This window comes from Coccinella septempunctata, chromosome 3, assembly GCF_907165205.1.
Source record: "Coccinella septempunctata chromosome 3, icCocSept1.1, whole genome shotgun sequence".
Lineage (NCBI taxonomy): Eukaryota > Metazoa > Arthropoda > Insecta > Coleoptera > Coccinellidae > Coccinella > Coccinella septempunctata.
The window spans coordinates 6,581,305-6,602,418 of NC_058191.1; the positions used below are offsets into that span (position 1 = coordinate 6,581,305).

Consider the following 21,114-nt stretch of genomic DNA (forward strand, 5'->3'; position numbering starts at 1 on the left):
CTAAAAATGATAGGAAAATAACTCTTGACAGTCTATTTTCAAACTGCCTGAATTATTTTATCGATTTGAATGAGATTAATTCATTTCAGAATTAGTTGATGTTTGTTAAATTACGTTTTAACGACAAGGAATTAGACTTCGATATTTGGTACACGTGTGTAACGTGATAGTATACACTTTAAGAATAGTCATAAAAAATGAGGATTTCCCCTTGAAAAAAGTATCGATGACGTCATATCTCAAATTTGGGAGACGTTATATAACATTTCACAATCGAACATATTCACAACAACAAAAAAACTGTCTTTGATATACTGAATTCATTCTAAGTGAGAGAATATTGACATTCAATTAAAAAACACCCTATATATGGCGGATAGGTAGGTTTTCATGATTCTATAACATCCGTTCCTTCAGCAATTTTATTGCTGGGGAAGGCATTTCAATATTCAGATGGATTCCCAGATGTCTAGTATTTTGAACTTCGGTTTCAAATGGAGAAATGGAGAATTTCGAGATCATCTAATTCTTGGCGAACTTGCACTTCGAGGAGACAACTATGTTAAACCAAAAGTAGTCATTTCGAAATTGCATTTCGAACCGACGGGTAAAACACTGGTAGCTTTGAACTCTACAGCACATAACAGAATAGAATATATACCTACAGTTTACAGAAAATTAATGAAAAAACAGATTGCGTTAGCTATTTTACACAGCAATTATCCTGACTTCATACGCATTTTCTGTGCTAGAAAAATCAAGAGAAAGCAAGTATGATGCAGCTTTTTCACAATCCATTTTTTTCATTCTGATAAAGGTCAGTATAGAGAAACAAAAACCTCTAGATGATTTAGCCAACGGTTATCAGGCAAAAATCAAATCACATATGTCTGCTCGCTCGAATGATAATTTTTGTCTCAAGAATTTTTTGGTTGAAAAACATTTGCCAAATGTATCCATCGACCTCAGGCAATCGTTTCGCACATCATAAACGGTGCCTTCATAACTGTAAATATTGTAAACTTGTATTGAAGCGTTCCATAAACACAACCAAAAGAGTTTTAGCACACCCCCTAAACTTCAAGCTCACAGTTTATGATTTATGATTCTGAGAATTCAACAAAAAGTATTTGACAACTCGCACAACTGTTATAATAGTAGTATACCAACAGCGTACCTTATGCTTTACTCAAGGCTAAGGTCCGCACGAAACGTGCTTGATACAAAATTTCTGAAACTTTTTTTTTATGGTTTCCTGCATATTGGAGAAATTGAAATCATCTGTTCAGTAAGGGCTGCTTCTAATCGTATACAGAGTGATTCATTGGGAAATGCACATACAATATAAAGGTAGATAGAGAAAACCAAGGTGCTTCTTAATAACCAATATTTTAGTGATCTTTCATTTCTTATTACAGGGTGATTTATTGATTTTCCTCATTTTTTCAATTGATCATAACATATCAACCACCCTAAAAATTTTTGTAATATTGGATTCGAACGTTCTTTGTGCGGAGTTCTGTCGATTAACATAATTAAACAAGTCATAATATTGGCTCCAAAAAAAATTGATAATGAGGCTTTAAAGTCTTAACAACACCCTGTATATATTTTGTAATTTCATTTACAAATTTGGAGAAAGCAGAAAAAATAAGTAAGTCTAGATGTATGTATTTGGTGTTTCTGCATAATACTTCCCCACTTGTTAGCTTGAGTCAAATTGAGATGTTACGAAAATTCGGTAGCACAAAATTAAAAAAATTATTATTTCTTCCTCAAATACTTCTTTTCCAGCTTGAACCATCAACTATTTCTTATCTTCATTGAAAAGCTGGATGGCATGTCCGTATTTGGGAAAAAATTATTATTATCAATGACACCTAGTACACGTACATAATTAATAATCACATTAGGCCACATTTGAATGAAAAAATATGAAAATTAGTAGATGTTCTAATTTAGAAAGGAGCATAACTTTATTTGAAACAAAAATAACGTCGCTGTAACAAATCTTCATGTCAAAATTTGGAGATTAAATATCTTGTAAAACACTTTTTCAGCTAGACAAGAGCATGATCATTTCTCAACTCTTCTGATTTATTTTTGATGATGAAAATAAAATGAAGTATTGTGTACGTACCGCTTTATTGAGTAAAGAGAACACTTTACATTTGATATCCCATATTATATTACCTATTATAATTATAAAATTTAAGATTAATATAAACCAAATTAATCGTAGGAATTATCCTATTTTATAATTAATTTGAGCGAAAATGCATCAGAAGAATCAGGAAATGATCATACTCTAGCTAAAAAGTACGTGGATTTAAAAAAATCTAGCTTTTCGATTTTATGTTTGGTTTATCCTTCAAAATGTAGATTTCTCCCAACATTATTTTCCTTTAAAATGAAGTTATAGTTTCTACGGAATGAACATTCTAATTTTCCATTTTTATCTTTGATGTAGTACAATGAAGGATTTTTATGATAATTTTCTTACGGATAAGGGGTGTTTGAGACTTATTGATAATAATAATTTTTCCCTATAACGCACATGTCCTTTAGTTTGTCAATGAAATTGGGATCCAGTAATTAGGAGAATATGGAGAAGTGGATGTTTTTATGGAAAAACTCTGAAAAGTAAAATTTGACAATCTGTTTTTCAATTTTCTGCCACCGGAAAAATGAGATTCGACTCAGATCGAATAGTGAAAAAGATGCGGGAAAAAGAAATACGTTGAGTTTTAAATTTTTTTCGGTGTTTCCAAATTTATGAATAAATTTAAAAATAATGACATACAGGCTGCTGTTTCGACTCGAAACTTATCGAATTTTCGAATTTTTTTAAGGCCGAACATGAACTAAGACTTTCGTTATTATTTTGTAGACTCCACTGTGGACAAAACATATACGGAACCAATATTAGAAAAATGTGTATCATCAGCTAAAATTAATTGAATTAATGAGCAAAATAAATAAATCACCCTTATCTTTGTAATAAAGGCGGACAATAGAGCTATAAAATATGGGTGATTTAGAAGAAGCACTTCGATGTCGTCTATCTTCAGTCTTTATATGAGCATTTCCCAATAAATCACCCTGTATAATTCCTTATTTCTATCATTTTTTTAAGAAAAGTCCCAGGAGCTAGAAATAAAATTCAATGGGCCAATGGAAAAAAAATTTAACTGTTATTCAGTATAGCATTCAATAGTCTGTCTACTCATTTGAAATTTGTTGTTACTCACTCTTCAATATAACTCATCTAAAATCGTCAATCGACCTGTGATATACAGCGTATGAAAATGTTGCTTATCATAAATTAAAAATTTGTGGAATCTCCGAAACAAATAAAACACCCTATACACTATACAGGGTTAATTGGGCATAAGTCTGGAATAATGAAATTAATATTTCTTCAACCAATAACTCAAAATAAAAACACTAAATTTCGTCAATTTATTTCCTATACAATTTCTGAAAATAAAATTAATTGTTTTTCTGAAACCATTTAACCGCAAACCTATCCACTAAATGGAAGCATATACCATGTGCCACGGGGGTAGCCAGGGGGGGGGTTTGGGGGTTCAAACAAACAATCAAATAATATAGCTACATAATATCAGTTTCAAAGGGTCTCATTTTATATATCAAAATCAGAAAAATTTCATTTCAAACCCCCCCGAAACTCGACCCTGCCTACGCCCATGCCATGTGCAGGCATATGTCTCCGGAAAAAAATAAAATTAATAGCTTCTCAACCAATAACTAAAAAAGACGCTGAAACATGTAAATGGAGTTCCGATGGTACTAATTTAATATAAAGGTTTTCCTATTGTTTACAATATGTGACAAACTGTTTTTTCATACCCTCTGGATATCACAGGTCAAATAAAATCTCAACATTCGAAAATATACATGATGTCTATGATTCAATGAATACTTGTTCATCAGAATAATTTTCAATGAAAATAAAATTGCTTGAAATGAATATAAAACCACTATTATATACGAATATTCGAATGGAGGGAGAATTAATTAAGCATAGACCATAGACAAAGAAAAATGTTAGAATGAACAACAATGGTTAGAATTTGTCTCTATCCATTTAATTTCGAAAACCAGTTGAATGTGCGCAACTTGCCATGGCTTATGTGCTATAAATATTTCTGAAGCATATTTGGATATGGATATGAAAATACTAATTATTTATTTTTCAATTTTGCTCAATTTTTATTGACTCTCAAAATCCAGTGACCCGTTTGAGTGCAACATGCTGCACATATATCCTTATTTACAAACTTTTTCACTCGTTTCCCTTCTCCAAATATTCGAGGCAGCTGACAGGCGCCAAGTATTGGCGTCCGGACGCCCCAGTGTCTGGCTGATACGGACAACATTAAGAATGTAGTCTCCCAATCACTACTGTTCTAGAGCAAGTATACCTAAATGAAACGACTGCTGCATATCCAATTAGTTCTCGTATAGACTGCCCCTTTTAATTTAATTGAAATGACAGGGGTCAATGCTCGTTTCAGATTGCTAGTTATCAATCATACTACGTTCTTCCTTCTCCTTTGTTATACAAAAAATATGGATAGGTAGTCATGCTTGGAGTATCCTACAATTATTTATTCATTCAGATCAAAATTATTCCTACTACCACTACGCATAAATAACCTTTGAAACTGTAGAATTTGCAGTATTATAATTTTCCTTATTGGCAACAAGTCCTAGGATGGATTCGACTGTTCTCTTGAAGCAAATAGGTTTCAAACCAGGTAGACCGCTTTTTCTTTGATGTAATATTTATTTCCTTAAAAAATGTTGATATGACCGGGATCTCAGAAAAAGTTTTAAAACGGGTAAATTCTAATAAACAATATAAAAATATCAGGGAATTGGACAGAATTATTATCAAATTGCAAACTATAACATTGCCGACGTTTCTGAATGAGTTGCTCCTTTTTCAAGGCTTAAATTAAGTTTTCTAAGATAATGATGACAAATGTGGCTTGGAGATTGATTATCTTATTATATAAAATTTGAAAAATTTGGAAAACAATTATTTATTCAAATAAGAAACAAAATTAGGGGTTTCCGAAGAAAGGAAATATGCTATCACCAACTATACAGCAACTATCAGTGATAAAGTAATCGACAGGTGGGTATGTCATTTGACAGAGTAAACCCGATGTTACAATTTGCCATTTCGCACAGCCCAAGTCTAACATAAACGAACACTAGATTAAATATATAAATATAAAATTTTTTAACCCAGAAATGAGTTAAACTGACATCAATGTAATGGACGAACACGCAAATAAATATATAAGCATGAAGATTTTGACTTTGAAAGTATAAAATTTCAATTAGAGTTTATATTAATATGATATTATTAAGAAGACAATAGTGAGGCATGAATGCGATAATAATTGATAACTATTACCTTGTCATTCTCATCGATACAAATAGATTTTATGATTTTTCTACTCCCTAGGCTTCAAAATAAAGAAAAAATACCCATAGTACTAGTTGCTTTTGTAGTAAGTATCTAGTAGTGATAAGAAAAGTTTTTATGAGTTTTTGATCATAAAAAAATTGAAACAGTTCCATGAATGGTCAGCATCTATCCTTCTTTGATGAGACGGTCTTTCCGTCGGGGTCCTGAACTATGGCAATTTGGCTTATTCGATTCAGAACGTAACACTTTGTGATGTCTACGGGATGGGCTTTTTAAAACGAAACAGACGAGATAACGGACAGAATAAATTTATTTCGAGAAAATGCTCGGACACGTCGATTTTTGTTTCCAGGGGGACCACTTTTTAGGTCAAATTCACAACTATATCGCTGCAACCCTTATTGTTAGAACACCAACCCCTAAATTTTGAATAGGAAAGATAGAGTGAATGATACCACATTTGAAATGCCTTTTTAACCTGAATTCAGCGTATTAATTTTTTTCTCATTTAATGCATTCGTTTTCGAGATATTCAATTTGGAATTTCGTACAGTAGTCATTCCGCTAACCATGCAACGTGAAATCAACAATTATTTGAATAATTCATTCTGTGGTTACGATGGTAACCGTTAACTGTCAACATTAGACAACGAAATAATTATTATTGGTAATTACTTTCTTCAACAATTAAGGTGAAAATGGTTTATTCTTTCTCAGAAAAGCACGGCTCCAGAATGTACGTTTTAGAACTAGTAAAAAAATTTCATTAATGTGGCCAATAAGATGAAAAATCCCAACCGTGAAAACCGTCTAAGAAATGAGGATGATGAAATTCTAGGACAAGTTACGGCTGATCCGACATTGAGCATGAGAAAACTGACCGATATCAAAAATATTAGTAGAAAGGTTATTCGAAAAATTCTGAAAAGTATAAAATTTTACCCTCTTAAAATTCATCGGATACATGAATTGAATGAATATGATTTTGATCGACGCCAAGAATTTTGTGAAAATATGGCTGACCTTATAGCGGCCGATGAAAACTTTCCTTTCAACATCTGTTTCTTTGACGAATGTACCTTTTTCGTCAATTCAACTGTTAACCGCCAAAATTTTCGATATTGGTCAGATGGGAATCCAAGGGTTTATCATAGTCCATACTCAAACACCAGAAAAAATGAATGTATGGATTGGTATTTATGGTGATCGACTCATTGGGCCAATCTTTATCGATGGAACAGGTGAAGAATATTTACAAATGCTGGAAAATATAATATATCCTTCAATTATGGATATTATCGAAAATGATTATTGTTATTTGGATTATCATTTTATGTTTCAACAAGATGTGGCACCTCCTCACCATGCACGAGAAGTGCGAGAATTCTTGGACAGAGTGTTTCCTGGAAAATGGATAGAACGAAGGGGTGCTAAAGAATGGCCACCAAGATCACCAGATCTTACACCGCTCGATTTTTTTCTCTGTGGTCATCTAAAGTGCAATATCTACGCTATACAGGTATCATCATTGGAGGAGTTACGACGAATTATAGAGGAATGTGGCAGACCCAATAATGCTGCAAAACGTAAGGACTAAATTCGAGCATAATCTCTACATGTGTATGGGCGAGGGAGGAGGACCGTTTGAACATTTATTTTGATATATTTTTTTTTAGACTAGTATTCATTGTTAAAATTTTAACTTTGTATTCACTTTTTTTTCATTCACTGTTTCTAACATATAATTAAAATCCGTAAACCTTTCTACCCTCATTGTTGATGAGAGAAATGAACATTATTTTGATGTCTGGTGTATGGCAGTTATGGAGTTTCATCAAATCTACAGAATAAATGAATAATAAATTCGATTGATTCAGACAGCTTGCTTGACGACAATTCCATCGTTGTTTCAAATTCAAATGTCAATATTTCAAGAATCAAATAAAGAAAAAACCAATAAGCTGAACTCAGGAGGAAAAAACCTTCTAAATGAGGTGAAAATTACCCCCTCTTCCTTATTGAAAATTTAGGGGTTGTTGTTCTAACACTAAGGATTGAAGCGATATAATTGGGAATTTAACCTTGAAAGTTGTCCCCCTCGAAACAAAAATCAACGTGTCCGAGCATTTTTTCAAAATAAATTTATTCCGCCCGTTATCTCATCTCTGTTTCGTTTTAAAAAGCCCAGCCTGTATATCAACGGGTGATATGCGTCTGATTTAATTCTTATCATAACTTATTATGTTTATAATATATATTATATTTGTCTCCACAGTACGAATGTAAGGCTTAATGAAATTAAGACACAAAACTAATGAACCCTGCCAAGTTTCAATATTAATTTCAGTTGGAATTTTTTCCGCATTTTTGGTGCCCAACATCTCAGTCAGAATATATTTCAGAAAGTATATCAATTGTATTGAATCATCATAAAGTATTGAGTGTTCTTCTGAATAATATACAAGGTATATCTTTCTGGAGTTTTTGCAGTTCTATATGAACACGCAGACCAACTTCTGTTTGGCGTCATTTCGGTTTCAAAAAAGTTGTTGGAAGTACTAACTCTATGTGCATCAAATGTTCATGTTTCTGTTAACGCTTTTCACTGTTTTTGTCAACATTTTGTAACAATTAAGATTTGATCAGAGGACATGGATAGTTAAGATGTAACAATTGATATTACAAAATACGAGAGAAAATGTGGAACAAAAAATTCAATTATTTATAATGGGGATAATCGTAGACTCACGAATTCTAAATCAAAAGATGTTTCCCTCGAAATAAAATTGTAATTTCTTGGCGATTTTCGAGAAATCTCATACTCTCATACTTACAGGCATATTAATCTGTGGGTACTGTTTTATGCCCAGTTTTATGTGGGCTACCCTGTATGAAAAGTTCAATATTACAGACCTCCCATTTCAATTAGATCTCTAACGAAATTCAAGAGGGGTCCGAAAACACATCGTTGAACAATTATGGCATGCACCTAAAAGACGTAGCTTCCACAAATTCCGATCTTTGTTTGTCTGATAAAACATCAGTTTACATTGCGTTGGAATTCACACTATCAAAGTTCAAGACAATATGGCTGGCGTGCCAATGACTTGAGTATAAGGTCAGAGCGTTTTATTTTGTTTCGAACAGAGTCGTACTTGAAATTAGATCATAACAATATGAACTCATTATGAAATCAGGTTGAAATAGATATAAGGAACACTTTCATAGCTTCCAGCCATTTATTTGGTGTGTTCTGAACGGAATATATTTTCGATCAATAAATACTTTTATGAAATATTAACAAATTATGTTTGAATTACACGGAGGAACAATAGTCTTTTATTATTCCAAACTGTTATAAATAATGAACATGCTTTGTTGCATGGTATATTTCAAAGTCTTATTCATTTTTATACTCCTGTAATCCAAACAGGAAAATTTCTATGACAGGCTGAAATGCCTGATGATTGAAAATTTTCAAAACGCAGACGTGAAAAAATTCCGCATGTTTCACAACTTTTCGATATGTATCTGTGCCCGCTTCTTTATTAACACGCGTGGGAGAATATTTTGACACTTTGAAAACAATGTAAATACCGCACCCAGATGTCACACAGATCCAAAAACCACCGAACTATAACACAAAATTTTGACTGACCAAAAGTGTTTCCCTTAAACACAAGTTTAAGGGAAAATAATCGTATACATATGATTCTCACTCATATGTGGATTGTTCAATCACGACACTTGTTTCGCTATCACAGTAGCATCTTCAGGTGGGTGAAGATAGCTAAGTACCTACGTGGCATGGTTGGACAACACATGAAAGTGAAAATCATATTATAATACTGCTTTTAGATCGATAATGAATTTCCATCAAGTGACTGCCACATCAATTCAATAAAAAATATATTAACAGAACGAGAAATACACCCCAATCTATTTCACAAACTCTATAATGTAACGGACACAAACTAATCAGTGCAAATATTAGCAGACGATCATGCATTCAACAATTGCGATAAAAATACCACTCACACCATGAATCAATATGGTTCGAAGCAAATAAAGGCCACATTGCGATAACATACGTGATTTACAATGGGATTTAATGTGTCATTTTGAATCGAAAGAGGGATTTCAACGTATAGTGAGTGCCATTTCAATATAGGTGTAAAATTGCATTCGAGATACGATTTCGGTTGCATAATAGAGTCAATAGTTTACATGGATTAGTTCCAGATATATACAGGGTGAGTCTTTGACTAGTACAAGAATGTATTGATGAATCTTTTTCGAACACAAGATACCACACACGTCTTCCAGTTTCACCATAAAAAAGTTACGAACCATAAAAATACCAAAGATTCAAAGAACCCAACATTTTAACTAATTTGGTCGCTATCTTATGAATATTTGAAAGTTTTATGAAATAAAAAATAGTAATATTTTCTCATGTAATGTCCGTTTTCGAGTAATTAGATGTTCAAAAATAAAAAATATCTGTGAAATTCGAAAAATTGGGTAGGTACTTTGACCTAATGCAACTCTTTTTAAAAGATCCACCGATGTCTAGTGTCACAGATTTAGATATGTAGTTATTTTGAAGGTAATTTTGTTTTTCCTAGGGTGGCACAGTTCATTATGGAAACTTTTAATGGCTATACTTTTTTATCAGGGACGAATAGGAAAAAATGGTATAGGAAAAAAGTGTTTCTTTTGACCTCAAGGATCTACTGTTGAAATATTTGTCAGAGACTAATCCTGTAATCGAAATAAAAGTATTCTTCATATTTTCTCGTATAATGCCCAGTTTTCGAATAAGTAATTAGATGTTCAAAAATAAAAATATCTGTGAAATTCGAAAAATTGGGTAGGTACTTTGACCTAATGCAACTCTTTTTAAAAGATCCACAGATGTCTAGTGTACAGATTTAGATAGTTATTTTGAAAGAAATTTTGTTTTTCCTAGGGTGGCACAGGTCATTATGGAAACTTTAAATGGCTATACTTTTCTATCAGGGACGAATAGGAAAAAATGGTATAGGAAAAAAGTGTTTCTTTTGACCTCAAGGATCTACTGTTGAAATATTTGTCAGAGACTAATCCTGTATATTATGTATCCAATGGAAAGGAGTGTTGCCGTACCGTTAAAATAAGCACGGAAAATAGTTTTTTCTTGAACTTCGGTTCTAGTCAAAATTGGGGGTAATTTTTATGGAAAACGACAAATCGTCGGTTAGTTCTATATTTCGAACACAGATGCCGTTCTTCTTCACGAATAACCATCAATATTCCGAGAAATCAATGATCCACAAATATGATGATGTCCAAGGTCATTGGCGAACAAGGAAAAACGTTGGAATGGTTTTGTTTTTTATTTTTGTTATCTCGTATGTGAAGGGGTCACGAAAAAAATTTATTTTATTGACGAGGGGTGAAGAGTCAAGGGTATTTTACGGATGAGTTATAATAATTATTTGATCCACCATGCAGTGATCATATAATCTATGCGTTTCCTTGAGCATTTTGATAATCATTAATCACGTGGTATAAATGAACCACTATTTACCGTTCGTCCATCAAACATTCATTAATCATTTGTGATTTATGAGTCATTATTCATTGGTCTATTAAACTTCATGGTCAGAATCATAGACAAATGAGGCTCTGAACATAAAGATATTGAAAGAAAACTTCATATCAACCTAGGTCCTAAAATGCACTTCACGGTCTCTATATAGAGCCTCTTCAACAAAATCTTGTGAATTTGCGATAGCTTTGTCAATATTCAGCTTCGAATGGAATTTATTGAACAGACCTTATCTTCCAAGCTGGAGCAGTTGGCTTAGAATTGAAAGTTACAGGTAGTATATTTTTTTACTAATGTTTTTATTCTCTTAATAGTTTAAAGTACTAAAATATTGTGCAGTCAGGGCTGTTATTTGGTTCTTTTGAAAATATCTCTACTTGGATTTCCATATTTTCAATAATTGATGTGTTTCTTCTTTATTTTTGATTGTTCAATTTTTTATCATTTCAGAGCCCTGAGGAAGATATCATGTAAATAGGGACCTTTACATAACTATAAACTTAACCTTTAGCTTAACCATATCAAAGGTCATCACAATGATTCATCATGCAGTTCACCTGTCATTTCTTCAATTTTTTATTGCATGTTCAGTAGATTTCCACCGATAAATCCGTAGTGATTTTGAACTTTAAATTTGACTCAAAGAAAGGTAGACCGTAGACAAAACGAACCGAAAAAGTTGTACATCACATCCGGAGTACAACAGTTCTTGAAGGCGGGAGGAGTGTGCTTAACTACGGAAGCACGGTCTGAAATTTTTTATTCAAAACTTATTTCATGAAGTAGTTTGCTTTCATTGCATAAATTTACAGGTGAACTTAATCATCAGTTAACCCAGATTCACACTGAGAATTGTATTCGGAAGTATTCGAATAAGCGAGAAAAGCTTTCTCTGATACAGAAAAATAACAACCATTAATCTCCTGAAACATTTCACAATGTTTATTGAGTCCAAGAAACTCGCATGCTCCATTGAAACAGGGATTATACAAGCAGCCTGTTGGTTCGATAAATTATGCATTCCGTGGTCCACTCACCGAATATTCGAATTTATGTTCTCGATTCCAATGGACTACCACGGATAATCCTCATCCCAATCTGAAAAGAGAAAAAAATATAAATACTTTTGTCGTAGGCAGCCCATTGAATTACCATAAGAAAATTATTCGGTGAATATCTAGACTCCATTATCTGTTATCTGTTGTCATTTGCATGCAGAATGGCCAAGCGACACATGTAGTGAGCATCAGCAACAAAATATATATACTTTTGTTCTGTTCAAATAATAATAGGATAGCTCTTTCTGAATGGAGAGAATCTTCAGGCACGTGTTGTAAGTTTCTATTGTGTTCTTTCGGATTGGTAGGAAGGCAAATAAAGAATAACCCCGCATTGTCATTGATTACGAAATGAATGTGATTAGGATTCATGAATGCTGAAGTTGTGAGAATTATATTCCGTCTAATCGGATATTCAGGGTGTTCGAGAGGTACGTAATGTTATAAAAACTAAAAGTGGAAGTCGACATAGATTCCATAGAGAAGTTCGGACAATTCTTTTCGAAAATGGATTACGGATATTTCTCAAAGTTTATGAGTATGAAAAGGTCTAGATGTTTTGCATTTTCCACATCGCTTCTATCAATATTTCACAAACAAACTACACAACGGTTTCATGAGTCGTTGGCCATAGCCTAATGGTGAATGCAGGTCATCCAGGCCTTTCAGAAAACTTGCTTGTTTTTTATCCTAAGGGTATTAGTTTCGGAGATACGGGGTGATTCATGAATATTGGCCGAAATTTGCGATAGCCATAACTCTGGATTGCAAACTGCAAGGTCCGATTTCTATCAAATTTTATGGGTTTGTCCACTTCAAAAAGCTCTTCCAAACGGTTCCTGAAATATCAATATTTTCAGGGCAGTACTCAGAATATCATGATTTTCATTCAAGTCCCAAAATCTATATTTTTTACATCCCTTACAGAAATTTCGTTATTGCCATGAAAAACTACATAGTTTATTCTTAGGAATTCAATTCTCACTTTGCATGGCACACTTGTCACAAGGAAATAGGAACCGGACGAATTCATATTTTATGTCAAATGCGGTCCTTTTTTATTCCTTCGGTGATAATATTCATTGTTCTTTGCCGAGATTCTGAATTATTTTCAATTAAATTCTGTTCAATTCTTCTTCATTTTGAACCCTCAGCACATACTGAGTGTTCGTAAAAAAGTGTTCAAAAGAATGCAAAGTCGAGCTGTGAATTATTTTGAAATAATTGAATTTAGATACAAAGGAAAATGTAATCCGTAAGTGTATTTGCTTCACATAAGTATTGAAATTTATTCTTCAACAATGAAAATGTAGTATCATAAGAGATGTTCAAAATCGAGTTCCTTCATCTCGACGCATTTCCTAGCGCTTAAAATCAGCTTATTTATTGCTCTTCTTATCATATCGGGATTTTGTTTCTACACAGGCTTCTTTTATCCTCTGCCGCAAATGCTCTAGTGAAGTCAGAAGTGTCTGTCACTTTTTCTCGCACACTCAGTGGGAACTACGGGTTTAAAACGAAAAAGAGTTGGACACAATTTAAAAAAATTTAAAATCTCGATCGAAGACAATGAATATTATCACCAAAGGAATCAAAACAGGACCGCATTTCGAATAAATGACATGAAACATGAAATCGTCCGGTTCCTTCATTGTTGTTTTACGAAAGAAAATAAAAAGATTAAGGTTTTTCGGAAGAATAAATTTTAATAGTTATGTGTGTTATGAAGCAAATACATTTACGGATTACATTTTCCAAGAGGGTTTACATCATTTGTATCTAAATTCAATATGTAATTTCAAAGGAATTCACTGCTCGACTATGCATACTTTTAAAAACTTTTTTACGAACACTCAGTATTTTCTGAGACTGCTGAGAGTTTAAAATGAGAAAGAATTGAAAATAATTCAAAATAATTCAGAATCTCGGCAGAGACAAGTGTGCCATGCAAAGTGAAAATTGAATTCCTTTGAATAAACTATGTAGTTTTTCATGGCAATAACGAAATTTCTGTAAGGGATGTAAAAAATATAGATTTTGGGGCTTGAATGAAAAATCATGATATTCTGGGTACTGCCCTGAAAATATTGATATTTCATGAACCGTTTGATAGAGCTTTCTGAAATGAACAAAACCCATAAAATTTGATCGAAATCGGACCTTGCACTACAGAGTTATGGCTATCGCAAATTTAGGTCAATATTCATGAATCACATCGTATCTACGAAACTAATAGCCTTAGGATACAAAATAGGCAAGTTTTCTGCAAGGCCTGGATGAGCTGCATTCACTATCGGGCTATGGCCAACGACTCATGGAACACCCTGTATAACTTTTGAAAACGGCTACAGACCGCGGATATAAGCTTTTATCAAGCCTCTCCATGTATCAACCCACACCAGTCTCTCCTAAATGGATAATCCTGAAACACTACATGAAAGAGCACTCTGAAAAAAATAAAAAAAAATATATCTTCTGCGCAAATTTTTTTTTTCCAAAATAACGATTTTTTGAATACCTAGTTATGTTTCTGAAAACCACGGTAACGAATAAATAATATAATAATATCAATATCTGTAATCGTTATTAAAAAAAATTCGCAAGTTCAAGTCTCAATGTTTGAGCATTTGTTGTGAGAAAATGTGTGTATATGTAAAAGTCTGAGTGGCCAATCATTTCAGAAATATGCGCCATTTATACAGATTTCGAAATGGTAAAATGCTTGGTAATAACTTTTGTGGATTCGAAGTCATTACTATTAGAATAGAGAACAGGTGAATTCAACTTCATAAAATATACAGAGAAGTCGATGGTTTTTACTCTTGATATGTACCTGACGATGAACGTTTCAACATAAAACTGAAGAATCAACAATGAAGAGAGATGGAAACTGCAACATGCACAACCTACACAGCTGGCAAACTTCGAACTTCGAATCCTCATTCAGGGTGTTTGCGGAGAGTTGCTAAGAACTAAGAGCTAAGAAAGGAGTATCATTGGGAGTTATTCCTCGATTAAATTGATATCTGTCTTCTATCTTAGGTCTTGGGAATTCTGCATGAACCCACCATTAATGAGGAAGACACATCTCAGTACTAGTTCAACATAATTATTGAACAGGAATATCGAATGGAAGGATGAATTGATCCTGAATTGATCTATTCAGAATTTCTTCGAAATGAATTGCCCACTTTATTGGAAGATGCCCGAAAATTATTGGGAAAATTTGTGCTGCATTTCTAGGGTCACGATATTACTACGGATCCACCTATAATAAGGGGCAGTTAAATAGTTGTTCTACATTTGTGCTGACTTTTGTCGAATGGATGTGCCCTTGAAATATATTTTGATGAAAAAATAGAAAAATTTCTTCTGAAAATCTTGATGGTTAAAGTAGGCACAAGTTAGCACAAATGTAGCACAACTTTTATTTAGCTGTCTTCAATTATACACTCATAGACTTTTTTCCTATTAAAAGCACTGCCTAACTAGTTGGTGATTGTTGCCTTTTTGATGGTCGGATTTATCGAGCTGGATGGATGCCATATTGATTTATTTCAATCAGTGAGTACCTAGTTTTGTTATGAGCATTCGGGATATTATATTTTTGCATCAAATTATAATTTGTATGAGCCGATTTATTGATGTTCAATAGTCTTCTTCAATATATTCGAATATAAAAATGTTTCACCGTTTTTATGTTGGAAACCGAATGACTGTAAAATCGTTGTTGAGCCAATCAAAGTTTTATGGAATCTGTCTTTGGTCTAATAAACTCGCTCACTTAAAACTAAAACGTTTATCATAATTATGTGATAGTGGATGAAAATTGAACATAAACTCTCGAGTGGAAATTCAGAATAGATAATATATTTCTGCATTTCTGACAATGTCACATAGCAGGTGAATGAAGTAATGGAAGAAAATTACTTTCATATATATCTTGTAACATTTGAATCGAAATATACATAAATATGTATTCGAATATAATGTTTTTGTGATGCATAAGAATGAAATTAGAGCCAAATAACTTCAATACAACCAGTGTAGAAACATAAAGAGTGATTCATAGGCCTACAGTCCAATATCCACTCTATTTCCCAATTTCACAAGCCATGTACTGAAAAACAACATAAATAGCCAACCTTTTAACACCTGTAGAGAGTGCTTCACTTCGGTAATCTGCTTTTCATCCGAAAAAAATTTTACAAAACTCAGAATTACCGGTGTGAACTTAGCAGCCACTTTCCAGCAGCCACTTCAGATCTAGCGGCCGTTTGACCAGTGGCGTCGGGTACTTTTTTTTTCGCGTACTGTGCTTACTGAAATCGGTATTAGGTCTCGGAAATGAATGAATTCTTTCAAACCTAGAGTGTTTATTCATTAGAAGATGATAAATACTATTTGAAAGATTTTTTATTCCAAGAATGTTGAAGTGTCAGTACCAGCCATAACATGGATATCGAAATATAATCGAAATTAGGTCTAAAAAATGAATAAAGGGTTTGAAATTCGGTGTATGTATTTATAAACCCTCAACGAACGATATTCCGAGAGCTTTTTCATTTGCAGGACTTGGAAGGGTGAATTTCACCCCCTCTCCTCAGAGTCCACGAAATAATTCGAAAATAGGTCTTAAAAATGAATAAAGGGTTTGAAATTCGGTGTATGTATTTATAAACCCTCAAGGAACGATATTACAAGAGCTTTTTCATTTGCAGGACTTGGAAGGGTGAATTTCACCCCTATTTCTAATAATAAAGAAAACATCGAAAATACGTCTCAAAAATGAATAAAGGGTTTGAAATTCGGTGTATGCATTTATAAACCCTCAAGGAACGATATTCTAAGAGCTTTTTCATTTGCAGGACTTGGAAGGGTTAATTTCACCCCCTCTCCTCAGAGTCCACAGAATAAATCGAAAATAGGTCTTAAAAATGAATAAAGGGTTTGAAATTCGGTGTACGTATTTATAAACCCTCAAGGAACGATATTCCAAGAGCTTTTTCATTTGCAGGACTTGGAAGGGTGAATTTCACCCCCTCTCCTCAGAGTCCACAAAATAATTCGAAAATAGGTCTTAAAAATGAATAAAGGGTTTGAAATTCGGTGTATGTATCAATAAACCCTCAAGGAACCATATTCCAAAAGCTTTTTCATTCGCAGGACTTGGAAGAGTGAATTTCACCCCTATTTCTAATAATAAAGAAAACATCGAAAATAGGTCTTAAAAATGAATAAAGGGTTTGAAATTCGGTGTATGTATTTATAAACCCTCAAGGAACGATATTCCAAGAGCTTTTTCATTTGCAGGACTTGGAAGGGTGAATTTCACCCCCTCTCCTCAGAGTCCACAGAATAAATCGAAAATAGGTCTTAAAAATGAATAAAGGGTTTGAAATTCGGTGTACGTATTTATAAACCCTCAAGGAACGATATTCCAAGAGCTTTTTCATTTGCAGGACTTGGAAGGGTGAATTTCACCCCCTCTCCTCAGAGTCCACAAAATAATTCGAAAATAGGTCTTAAAAATGAATAAAGGGTTTGAAATTCGGTGTACGTATTTATAAACCCTCAAGGAACGATATTCCAAGAGCTTTTTCATTTGCAGGACTTGGAAGGGTGAATTTCACCCCCTCTCCTCAGAGTCCACAGAATAAATCGAAAATAGGTCTTAAAAATGAATAAAGGGTTTGAAATTAGGTGTATGTATTTATGAACCCTCAAGGAACCATATTCCAAAAGCTTTTTTATTTGCAGGACTTGGAAGGGTGAATTTCACCCCCTCTCCTCAGAGTCCACAAAATAATTCGAAAATAGGTCTTAAAAATAAATAAAGGGTTTGAAATTCGGTGTATGTATTTATAAACCCTCAACGAACGATATTCCGAGAGCTTTTTCATTTGCAGGACTTGGAAGGGTGAATTTCACCCCTATTTCTAATAATAAAGAAAACATCGAAAATACGTCTCAAAAATGAATAAAGGGTTTGAAATTCGGTGTATGTATTTATAAACCCTCAAGGAACGATATTCTAAGAGCTTTTTCATTTGCAAGACTTGGAAGGGTGAATTTCACCCCCTCTCCTCAGAGTCCACAAAATAATTCGAAAATAGGTCTTGAAAATGAATAAAGGGTTTGAAATTCGGTGTATGTATTTATAAACCCTCAAGGAACGATATTCCAAGAGCTTTTTCATTTGCAGGACTTGGAAGGGTGAATTTCACCCCTATTTCTAATAATAAAGAAAACATCGAAAATACGTCTCAAAAATGAATAAAGGGTTTGAAATTCGGTGTATGTATTTATAAACCCTCAAGGAACGATATTCTAAGAGCTTTTTCATTTGCAGGACTTGGAAGGGTGAATTTCACCCCCTCTCCTCAGAGTCCACAGAATAAATCGAAAATAGGTCTTAAAAATGAATAAAGGGTTTGAAATTCGGTGTATGTATTTATAAACCCTCAAGGAACGATATTCCAAGAGCTTTTTCATTTGCAGGACTTGGAAGGGTGAATTTCACCCCCTCTCCTCAGAGTCCACAAAATAATTCGAAAATAGGTCTTAAAAATGAATAAAGGGTTTGAAATTCGGTGTATGTATCAATAAACCCTCAAGGAACCATATTCCAAAAGCTTTTTCATTCGCAGGACTTGGAAGAGTGAATTTCACCCCTATTTCTAATAATAAAGAAAACATCGAAAAAAGGTCTCAAAAATGAATAAAGGGTTTGAAATTCGGTGTATGTATTTATAAACCCTCAAGGAACGATATTCCAAGAGATTTTACATTTGCAGGACTTGGAAGGGTGAATTTCACCCCTATTTCTAATAATAAAAAAAACATCGAAAATACGTCTCAAAAATGAATAAAGGGTTTGTAATTCGGTGTATGTATTTATGAACCCTCAAGGAACGATATTCCATGTGAAGGGTGAATTTCACCCTTCCAAGTCCTGCAAATGAAAAAGCTCTTGGAATATCGTTCCTTGAGTGTTTATAAATACATACACCGAATTACAAACCCTTTATTCATTTTTAAGACCTATTTTCGATTTATTCTGTGGACTCTGAGGAGAGGGGGTGAAATTCACCCTTCCAAGTCCTGCAAATGAAAAAGCTCTTGGAATATCGTTCCTTGAGGGTTTATAAATACATACACCGAATTTCAAACCCTTTATTCATTTTTAAGAACTATTTTCGATTTATTCTGTGGACTCTGAGGAGAGGGGGTGAAATTCACCCTTCCAAGTCCTGCAAATGAAAGAGCTCTTATAATATCGTTCGTTGAGGGTTTATAAATACATACACCGAATTTCAAACCCTTTATTCATTTTTAAGACCTATTTTCGATTTTTTCTGTGGACTCTGAGGAGAGGGGTTGAAATTCACCCTTCCAAGTCCTGCAAATGAAAAAGCTTTTGGAATATGGTTCCTTGAGGGTTTATTGATACATACACCGAATTTCAAACCCTTTATTCATTTTTAAGACCTATTTTCGAATTATTTTGTGGACTCTGAGGAGAGGGGGTGAAATTCACCCTTCCAAGTCCTGCAAATGAAAAAGCTCTTGGAATATCGTTCCTTGAGGGTTTATAAATACATACACCGAATTTCAAACCCTTTATTCATTTTCAAGACCTATTTTCGAATTATTTTGTGGACTCTGAGGAGAGGGGTTGAAATTCACCCATCCAAGTCCTGCAAATGAAAAAGCTTTTGGAATATGGTTCCTTGAGGGTTTATTGATACATACACCGAATTTCAAACCCTTTATTCATTTTTAAGACCTATTTTCGAATTATTTTGTGGACTCTGAGGAGAGGGGGTGAAATTCACCCTTCCAAGTCCTGCAAATGAAAAAGCTCTTGAAATATCGTTCCTTGAGGGTTTATAAATACATACACCGAATTTCAAACCCTTTATTCATTTTCAAGACCTATTTTCGAATTATTTTGTGGACTCTGAGGAGAGGGGGTGAAATTCACCCTTCCAAGTCTTGCAAATGAAAAAGCTCTTAGAATATCGTTCCTTGAGGGTTTATAAATACATACACCGAATTTCAAACCCTTTATTCATTTTTGAGACGTATTTTCGATGTTTTCTTTATTATTAGAAATAGGGGTGAAATTCACCCTTCCAAGTCCTGCAAATGAAAAAGCTCTTGGAATATCGTTCCTTGAGGGTTTATAAATACATACACCGAATTTCAAACCCTTTATTCATTTTCAAGACCTATTTTCGAATTATTTTGTGGACTCTGAGGAGAGGGGGTGAAATTCACCCTTCCAAGTCTTGCAAATGAAAAAGCTCTTAGAATATCGTTCCTTGAGGGTTTATAAATACATACACCGAATTTCAAACCCTTTATTCATTTTTGAGACGTATTTTCGATGTTTTCTTTATTATTAGAAATAGGGGTGAAATTCACCCTTCCAAGTCCTGCAAATGAAAAAGCTCTCGGAATATCGTTCGTTGAGGGTTTATAAATACATACACCGAATTTCAAACCCTTTATTTATTTTTAAGACCTATTTTCGAATTATTTTGTGGACTCTGAGGAGAGGGGGTGAAATTCACCCTTCCAAGTCCTGCAAATAAAAAAGCTTTTGGAATATGGTTCCTTGAGGGTTCATAAATACATACACCTAATTTCAAACCCTTTATTCATTTTTAAGACCTATTTTCGATTTATTCTGTGGACTCTGAGGAGAGGGGGTGAAATTCACCCTTCCAAGTCCTGCAAATGAAAAAGCTCTCGGAATATCGTTCGTTGAGGGTTTATAAATACATACACCGAATTTCAAACCCTTTATTCATTTTTAAGACCTATTTTCGATTTATTCTGTGGACTCTGAGGAGAGGGGGTGAAATTCACCCTTCCAAGTCCTGCAAATGAAAAAGCTCTCGGAATATCGTTCCTTGAGTGTTTATAAATACATACACCGAATTACAAACCCTTTATTCATTTTTAAGACCTATTTTCGATTTATTCTG

At 33.7% G+C, this 21,114-nt stretch overlaps 1 protein-coding gene across 1 annotated transcript in view; it reads right to left on the reverse strand.

Moving 5' to 3' along the window:
- LOC123310231 (leucine-rich repeats and immunoglobulin-like domains protein 1) overlaps window positions 1–12,158 on the reverse strand; it is a 199,105-nt gene extending 186,947 nt beyond the window's left edge. The window contains exon 1 of the mRNA XM_044893685.1: window positions 12,098–12,158. The gene's annotated coding sequence lies outside the window, so the exon portion shown is untranslated. The remainder of the gene's footprint in view (window positions 1–12,097) is intronic.
- Between the last annotated feature and the right edge of the window lie 8,956 nt (window positions 12,159–21,114).